The following is a 9,167-nucleotide window of genomic DNA, read 5'->3' as shown; positions in this document are numbered from 1 at the left end:
GGTTGGTCTCCGGAAGGCTTTCCAGTTCCGTCAATCTGTGGTTCTGCAACAGCCATGGGAAAGGGACAGTGAGGGCCGTCTGATCCGGGCCAGCCCTACACGCCTCATTACAGTGTGGCCCACACTTCAACCTTGTAAAACCACCCACAAATCCTGCCAATTGTATTAGTATTTGTCTAATATTATCATTCATATTTTAATTACATGGATATATTTCAGAAGGTGTTACAGGTTGAATTGTGTCCCCTAAAAAGATATGTTGACGTCCTAACCCCCAGTACCTGCGAATGTGGCCTTATTTAGAAACAGGGTCTGAGACCGGGGCCATGGCCCAGGGTTTCACCGGTTCAGATCCTGGGCATGGACCTAGCACCGCTCATCAAGCCACACTGAGGCAGCATCCCACATAGCAGAGCCAGAAGGACCTACAACTAGAATATACAGCTATGTATTGGGGGCTTTGGGGAGAAGAAGAAAAAAAAAAAGAAGAAGATTGGCAACAGATGTTAGCTCAGGTACCAATCTTTAAAAAAAAAGAAAAAGAAATAGGGTCTTTGCAGATGTAACCAAGTTAAGATGAGGTTATTAGGTTGGGCCTAATCCAACATGACGGTGTCCTTAGAAGAGGAGAGAGACACACAGAGAAGTGGCCGTGTGACAACAGAGGCAGAGACTGACTGATCAGCTGGGACCCGAGGACGGCCAAGGATTGGCGGCCACCTCCAGTAGGGAAGAGACAAGGAAAGATTCTCCACAGGGTGTCAGAGGGAGCCTGACCTGCTGACACCTTGATTTCGGACTTCCTGCCTCCAGAACTGTGAGAGAAGCAATTTCTGTTGTTTTGAGCCCCTAATTCGTGATGCTTTGTTACGGCAACCCTAGGCAACCAGCACAGAAGGCAAGTGGAAACCCAGCACTGGTTTGCCATGAAACCGAAGATCACTGCAGAAAGATTGCCCTGACCTAAGGCTGTTCATGACATCTGGGCACCATGCGCTCCCCTGGTCCAGCAGTCAGGCCACCTTCCCCATCTGTGGAAGTGGGTCTGCTTCTTGCCTCCTGGGCCGCTCCAGGCCCAGCCTCAGCACACTCAGGATCTGGGCCCACTGACAGGCTTTCTCCAGCCCCAGACCCTCGGCCACTGGCAGCCACCATCCTTCTGGCTGCTGCCAAATCCCCAGAGAGGCTTTAGAAATGCTCTTTCTGCCCGCTCACCAAGCAGAAGGGCAGGATTAAGGCCCAGAGGGCTCCTCTCTCTCCTACTGTCCAAGCAACCCCACTCCGAGGAATTTCCTGGCGACACGCAGAGTACAATGCCCTCTGAGCATGACAGCTTGGGGTGGCTGCTACAAGCACATTCTCAGGGGGGACCTCCATCCCCAACAGAGGGAGGGAGCTGACCTGAAGCAGACCAGCACATTTGGGGGGTCTGGAGACACCTTGGTGGGAGCACCCCTTGCAGAGGGTCCTGCGTAGGCTCTCCCTTGAAGAGGCCTCTTGTCCCACTGTCTCTGTCCCTCCCTCCCCTGCCCCAGTGTCTGCTGGCTCTGGGCCTCTAATGCTTTGTCAGATGAGTTCATCAATCTGGAAGGCGGGTTCATGGAGAGTTCCAGATCTAGGAACGGTCTGGAAGGGGGGTCCAGGCTGGCAGGAAAATAGAGCATGAGGTCCAGAGGCTGGGTTGTCTTGGACTTAGAGTGCAAGGCTGTGTGTGTGCATACCTTGTGTGCACATGCATGAGTGATTATGTGTGTGAGACTGTGTCCGTGGGCATGTGTGTGCACACGTGTGTGCTCATGTGCATGTGTGTGAGTACGTATTGGACTGGAGCAGAAGAGTTCTGCAAGTCCAACTAGGCCCACCCCAGATGGCCTGCACCCCAAACTTTTTGCCCAGGAAATGCATGTAAACCCTCTTCCCCCGCCCTTCTTGCCCCCGGTCACAATTGATCACAATGGTCCCAGCCGCCCGGCCTCCGTTTGGAGTCTCTGTCAGCCTGGTGCTCACCAGCTCGTGACCAACTTCCAGGTAAAGGATTAAATGGAAGGCACAATAAGAAGTGAAACAATTAGAATTTCTGCCTCATTATCATGGTAATCTTATCAGTCGGATAATGAGGTATTAATGGAGATTTAATGTGCATCTCATAACAGAATCCCTTGGAGAAAACACACAGGGAAATTGCTGTAAATCCACTTAATGATGGAGAAGTCCCAAAACACCATATTCCAAAGGATGAAAAATGCAGGATGCAAATGAGAAAGAATCAAGGTCAATAACACCACGGGGACAGCCCTAATGGCAGATTTGGAGATATATGTAATAAAAATTGCATGTTGCTTTTAAACCTCACCCTCTGTTGTTTTCAAATGTGCATTCCTAGTAATGAAACACAGAAGTGCAGCCAGAATGATTTGTATGTTTTAGAAACCATGGGGGGCATGGAAGCATGTCTCGAAACCCATCAGGCCCCCCACGAAGAGCCATGGGATACGGGTGTTTTACGGAAAGGGGGGCAGAGGAAGAGCCCCTTGGTTGGCGGAGGGGGAAGCAGCCTATCAGAGTTCAAGGTCGTTTGGGAAACACCAGTGGGAGGGAGCTGCCTGCACTTACTTCCGCTCCTTCATTCAACCAACATTTGTTGGGCACCTGCTGCGTCGCTGACCACCGCAACTCAGAAAGATGAAGGACACGCACAGATACAAACTGACAATAAAAACTCTAATCAGAGAGCAACTACTATGTGCTGGGCAGTACCAATATGCCATACATGGAAAAGCGGGCACAGCTTTTCCTTGTCAAGGGCTGTGTGGGGGACCCTGGGGCCTCCATCTTAGTGATAGCCCGTGAATGTACAAATGGAGAGAAGAGCAGGGAAGAAACCTCCACCACCCAGCGACTGGCCAGGTTCTGGAAGAGCCATTGAACATCCATCACCTCCCTTTGTCCTCTCAGGAATCCCAAACCCACTTTACAGATGAGGAAACTGAGATGTGGGCTGGCAAAGGGACTTCCTCAAAGTCACAAGCAGTCAATGAGCATCTGAAAAGCTGAAGAAGGATGCCAAGACCCCGCTTGAGGGTGGAAATGGTCCCCAGAGAAAAGGTCAGTCTGAAGCAGGGAAAAGCCAGATATTAGGCAACATTGCCGGAGTCTTGCAGCTGTGTTCCGTTTAATCACAGACTGCAAATTGAATGAAGTTAAGACAGTCTTGCCTCTTTGAATTTCCCCCAGGCCCTGTTTAATGAATAAATAGGCATGATTTGTAATTAGCTTATGCATTGTGCAAATGCGTCTAGGGCACCTGAAGTGAGTTAAACACGCCCCCCACAATCTTGTCAACAATATTAATTCGCTCAGCAAACCTTTCTTCCTGGTCCACGGTGCCTGCGACCGAATGATCACATACTGCTCTGCAGTGGACATAGTGAGAAAAATTGGGATTTTTCAGCCAGGAAAGATGAAGACACAGTGTCCTCATCAGTCTTGCCTCCCAGGGTGGCATTTGGAAGCTACCAGTTCGGTTCGTTTTCATCAGCAAATGCTAGAAAACCCACAAAACAATTTCCTGTCTTCCCCCTCAACCAGGCTTTAAAACTCCCACAGTCTCCTGGACGAAAGGCTTCTGATCATTACTGCCACCTCCCTGAGGGGTCCGCGGCTGGGGCCAGGGGTCCTCACCAATCTGGGCTGCCTTTCTTTTGTGCAAGCTGTCCTCTCTTTGCAGGGGCTGCCTGGTACCCGCCTGCAGCCACCGTTTGAGTCCACTAATTCCTGCCAAGTGAGCGGGCGTCCTGTATCATTTATCCTGTAATTGGGGCTGCTTATCACGAGTTTTGCCTGGTTTCCGTGCTAACCATGTGGCTGCAGCTGAAATCCCGAATCCTCACATTTCCCTGCTCGGAGCTGGTGGGAGGGCCCCTCGGCACGGGTAGCCGTCTTGATTGCCTCCACATTTTCCAGCAAAGGGGTTTCCATTCATCTTCATCATGGGCTCAATCTGTGCACAGAGAGCAGGCGGCTGCCCCGGTGGGTCCTCTCCACCCAGTCACCTGGAGGCCCGCTCTCATCTGTTCCTCTGTGTTCACGGTCGCATTTATATTCCGCCTGCCCTGCTGCTCTCTCTGGGGTCTTCAGCAAGCAGACCCTCTCCTCCTGGGCCCCGCATGGGAGTCCAGGTGCCAGCCTGTTACAGCAAAGGAGGAAGCGAAGGTCACCCCTTCTTCTGAACAAGGCCAATCAGGCAGTAGAAACTGTCCATCTATCCTAGCCATGACATTGACACTAGGAAGTGGACCCGGGCCGGGTGGGGGGAGGGGGAAGTGCGCCTTCCCTGCTCCGGAGGCTCAAATCCGGTGAGATCTGCTGATGCCCACTGGGTGCCAGGCTCTGTGCTGGGAACTGGGGATGCCACCGCTGTCCAGCCCTGCCCTGGAGGGGCTCCCGTGCACAACAGGAAGTGCACACCAGGATCGGGATAATAATGAACCATCATGGGCACCATCTTCTACAGTTTACAAAGCTCCTTCCACTCTCACCTCACATGATGCCCCGCCATCCTGTGGCAGTGATATTTTGCAGAGGAGCAAACAGGATCCCATAGTAGCTAAAAATAAGGACTCAGGAATCCTTTAGATCTTCGCTCTGCCATTTATTTTCTGTGTGGCTTTGGATAAGCCACTTCACCTCTCTGAGCCTCAGATTCCTCATCTGTAAAATGGGGCTCATAACGGTACCCAGCTCACAGGTGAGGATTCTGCGAGGTAATGTGTGTAAAGCACTCAGCTCTGTGCCCAGCACATGAAAACGGCCCCAGAACTCAAGGCATTACGGTGACTAACAACACTTTCCCCCTCAGTAGCACCTCCCTGGAGAATGGGGCACAGGGGCTCCCCCAGGTCTCAGTGCTGTGTTGGGCCAGCATCGGAGCCTGTCCGAGCTGGGCTCACGTCGTGACTCAATTACTCATTGACTACGTGACTCGGGGCTGCTGCCTCAAAGCAATATGGAGATCATAACCTGTCATTGGGTTGCCATAGAAAAGCTATATCTATTGGGAATAATGGTTATTATTTGCCACAACACAGATGGGCCAAGGGGAACCTGGTGTCTTTGTGTGTCTAGCACGGAGGACATGGATGGGTTTTGGGGTTTGTCCAAAGCTGTCTTAGTAAACAGTTCATTGAAAAGCCCGATTACGGGGGGGACTGGTTGGTGCTTCTATGTCCTAGAGCATCCCTGGGCATCCTGCCCCTCCTCCAGAGAGGCCCAGAGGGGTCTTCCCTCACTGCCTTTCAGCCAACGTTCTGTACCTGTCCTTGGCCACAAGATGTCACCCAAGGAGCAGCATAGCAGGCGCCTGGGTGGAAACTGGCGAGCCCAGAAGTCAACCCAGGGAACAGCACATTCCAGCCACTGGCCCTCTCGGGCCCCGTGACCTCGGGGAAGCCTCGGGGGAAGTCTGCACCGACGGAGCATGCGACGGAGGATTCAGATCCCGGGGTTTCCTGCAGAACACGACACTGCTGCCCCGAGAGGACCCCGGGTTGTAGACCCCGCCTAAATTAATAAATAAATAGGGATAATCGTCCCTGCTTCACAGAGTGGGATTACACGGTGCCTGAGGACGCACGGGGGTAGGCGGGGCGAACAGCCAACCACAGTCGGGCGTGATTCCGGGCTACCAAAGAGGCAGGAGCGCAAGGGGGCGCCTGAGACCCCCCTCACCTCTGCCTGCCTGACAAGAGGTGAGGAGGAGACACCCGAGAGGCGACACTGGCATGCCCTCTGCCCCTGGGGCGGCCCCCAGATGGCCCAGCAGGGCCCATACCAATTCTTTGCGTGGCTGCCGCCAGGTGCCTGGATCTGGACCAGGCGAAGAGGCGGAGGAAGGGCATGGCCCGGCCCCGGCGCCCCCGGGCACCCCGAGCGGACACGCGCGAGGCGCGCACAGCTGGAGCGGCACCGGGCGGCCCGCAGTCCGGAGGCTGATGACCCCGCGCCCGGCCCCTGGCGCAGCGGAGCGGTCGAGGCCGGGCCTAGTGCCCTGATGTCTCCAGACGAGGACCGGCTGGAGCCGGAGAACCCGGGCGTGCTGGGCCCCCAGCCTGACCCTCCGGGACCCGCAGACCCAGGCCGGAGCCCCGGAGGCCCGAGCGCGCGGCCAAGCTCCTCGCGCACCGGGACTTGGCTCGGCTGCGCCGGCACTGCGCTGGGTGCCGGGTGCCGGGCTCCTCATCCGTCCCTCCACCAACTCCGGCCTTGGGAGGGGCGACCCCGGTGACCCGGCCTCTCCCGCCCCGGGCACACACGGCGAGCGGCGGGGCTGGGGCTGCGAGGAGCCTCCATCCACCTACGTCTACCCCGGGGAGACCACGGGCTTGGGGCGGTGTCTTCCCCGGCCCCGCACCACGTGAAGGTGGAGAAGGGAGACCCCTGTCCAGGCAGGGGCCGCATTTGGGAGAAAAAGATAGTGGAATCCCCGCAATGGGGGCTACTGTCTGCGCTCTCATCCGCCCCCAAGTACGGACATTTGGGGACGTCTGCTATTTGGGGTCGGAAGGTGCCCAAGGAAAGCGCAGGTTGCAGGGAGCTCACTACTTTGCAGGAAGCGTCAGGGGATGAGGCCGCGTTGGGGAGGCTGGGGGTATCTGGGGAGTCTTCCTCCTGGAAGGGCCATTTGAGGCTGGAGGAGCCGTGAGGGAGAGGAGTCAGCAAGGGCAAAGGCTTAGAGGTAGGCAAAGCACACACTTTGGGGGTAAAGGGGAGAGTTTTGAGGGCAGAGTGGAGCTGGAGGGGAAGGAGAAGGGACAGAGACATAAGGCTGAAAAGCAGGTTGGAACCGAAATAGAAGAGAGATTTTTTAGGCCGAAGAGGAACCTGATGATACTTGATAACTGTAAGGGCATCTAGGAGAAGAGGTGAGAGGGAGGCATGGGAACCAGTCAGGAGCCTCTGTGATAACAGAGGAGGGAAAAAGCCATGGTGGTGGAGGCACATGCAAGAGCTGTTTTCTTCAGGAGGTTTGCGTGATCCGGGGACTGAGGGCAGTGGAGAAGAATACGACAGGCTCGAAGGATGGCGCAGGGCATGGAAGCACCCAAATCCGGAAAGGTGTGGAGGAAGTTTCAGCAATTGTTTCACTGTAGTTAGTATTCATGAGCACGGCCGACTAGAACTAAAGCTCACAAGAGAGCCTTTCAGCTAAAATGGGTTGAGTGATTGCTACGCTCACAGGTGTCCACGTGTCCCTGGAACGTCTAGAGGCATAGCCAGCGCTCCCCCTCTTCCGGTGACCGCGCTGTGGCTGATGTGGGAGAGGAGCGCCCCTCCAGGATTACCTGGCCTGCCTTGTCACTCACAGTATAAGTCCTGCTTCAAGTTCATTAAACCAGGTCAGAAAGGAGCTTAGTGCCTACATTTGTGTTCACGTGCTCTCAAATCCTCCCGAGTCAGCTCGGTGGGCAGCGTCTTCTATCAGGGGTTCTGAACACCCACGGTACTTCTGGCAACCTCCAGTGTCACAGCACTGTAGCCCTATCCCCCAGGTAAATGCTGGCATGGGGAAAATATTTCAAGATTGTATATATGTGTATATATATATTTATATATATAACAAAACCAGAGACTGGATGTCCAGGATCTTTGAGGTAATACAGCCCAACTCAGGAAAAGCCCTTCAAAGGAGTTGTCACTTCAAAGGTCTGGTTAGTGGCAGAGCTAGGATTAGAACCGTCTGCAGGCCCCTGGACCTGGCATCACAACCATACACCACTTGAAACTCGGGGCTTTTCATAAGTTTCAAGAGAGATCCAGAAAAGGAAAACTTCTTAGGCTCACTGATGTGGTCCAGCTATGCTGGGGAGGAGGTGATGGTGGGCATCACTGATGACACCGCGCTAGTAGGACGGCCCTCAGCACCTTCCCTTCCTATCATGCTACTTTTTTAGGCACTCGCCTCCTTTCGCCTTCCTCTCCACCAGGGCTGGCTCGCTCCCAGCTTGCTACACCTAAGCTGCAGCAGACATGGCCTCACCTGTCACCATCACAGCCACCAGAGAAGGAAAACAAGGTTGCTGGTGATCAAGAAGTGAGGTGGGTGAGAGGGAGGTAAATAAATCCAGGAGTTGGAATCCACCTATCGACCGAGGGGACCAGAAATAGGAGAGGGGAAGCGCACTGCTGGAGGTTGTCACCTTCCGCAGGGGCAGGCCAGGCTGCTCTGTGGGAGAAGTCAAGTTGGAGACCAGGGGCTGCTGGAACCAATGCTGGTTTACATGGGACACTGGTGACCAATGGAAACAAAACACAACAGAAATGGAACAGCCATTTTAAAAGTTAAAACAAGGAAGATTAGATAAAATTTTATCATACAGAGATTTGGACACCATCATCACCTGGAGATGTATGGCAATTTGAGGTGTGGGGAAGAGACAGCTTTGACAGAACCAGATTAAGAGTAAAGACAACACTTGGATTTAAGCAAATAAAAAAAGCTATCATTAAAGGATAAATTGGACTGGCTGCCGGTAAGAGTTCTTAGCCTTCAAAGGGCCTCGCTCACTCACGCCTGTTACACTTCAGGATGCGGGGCCTTTAGAGACTGAACACCTTCCATGGATTGTAGTGAGTATCGGAGTCAGACGGGGAGCTTGCTGGGAATGCAGACTCCAGCTCCTCCCCAGAAATTCTGATTCACCAGGTACAGGAGGGGATCAGGAGCCTGCGGGTTATGAACATCCCCAGGTGGACGGTGCAGGTGGGCCACTGCTTCATACTTTGTGAATGCTGGCCGTCATGGTGCCTCTCGAAATCCTCAGAATAAGTCACCTGGAGGAATTGTTTAAAGGTTCCCGGTTCCATCCCCTGTGGATTCTGATTTAGCAACACAAGTACCTGGTGATTCTCAACAGGGACGTTTGGGAAACGATGGTTTATAGAACTCCCCAGGGTGCTTAAAAAAGGACCAGTTTTGGGCACCACTCCCAGAGATTATAATTCATTTGGTCAAAGTGACTCAGATCAGATCCCTTGACTGAATTCACCAGGAATTATTGATATGAAACATCAGCAGTTATGTATATGAATCAAGAGCCCTGGTTACAAAAGTTTTGTCAAAACTTTGATTTAGGAGGGCTAAGGAACGCTGAAGTGGAAATATCCTTTTT

This window comes from Equus caballus, chromosome 25 (genome assembly GCF_041296265.1).
Source record: "Equus caballus isolate H_3958 breed thoroughbred chromosome 25, TB-T2T, whole genome shotgun sequence".
Classification (NCBI taxonomy): Eukaryota; Metazoa; Chordata; class Mammalia; order Perissodactyla; family Equidae; genus Equus; species Equus caballus.
This window is presented reverse-complemented; position numbering follows the sequence as displayed.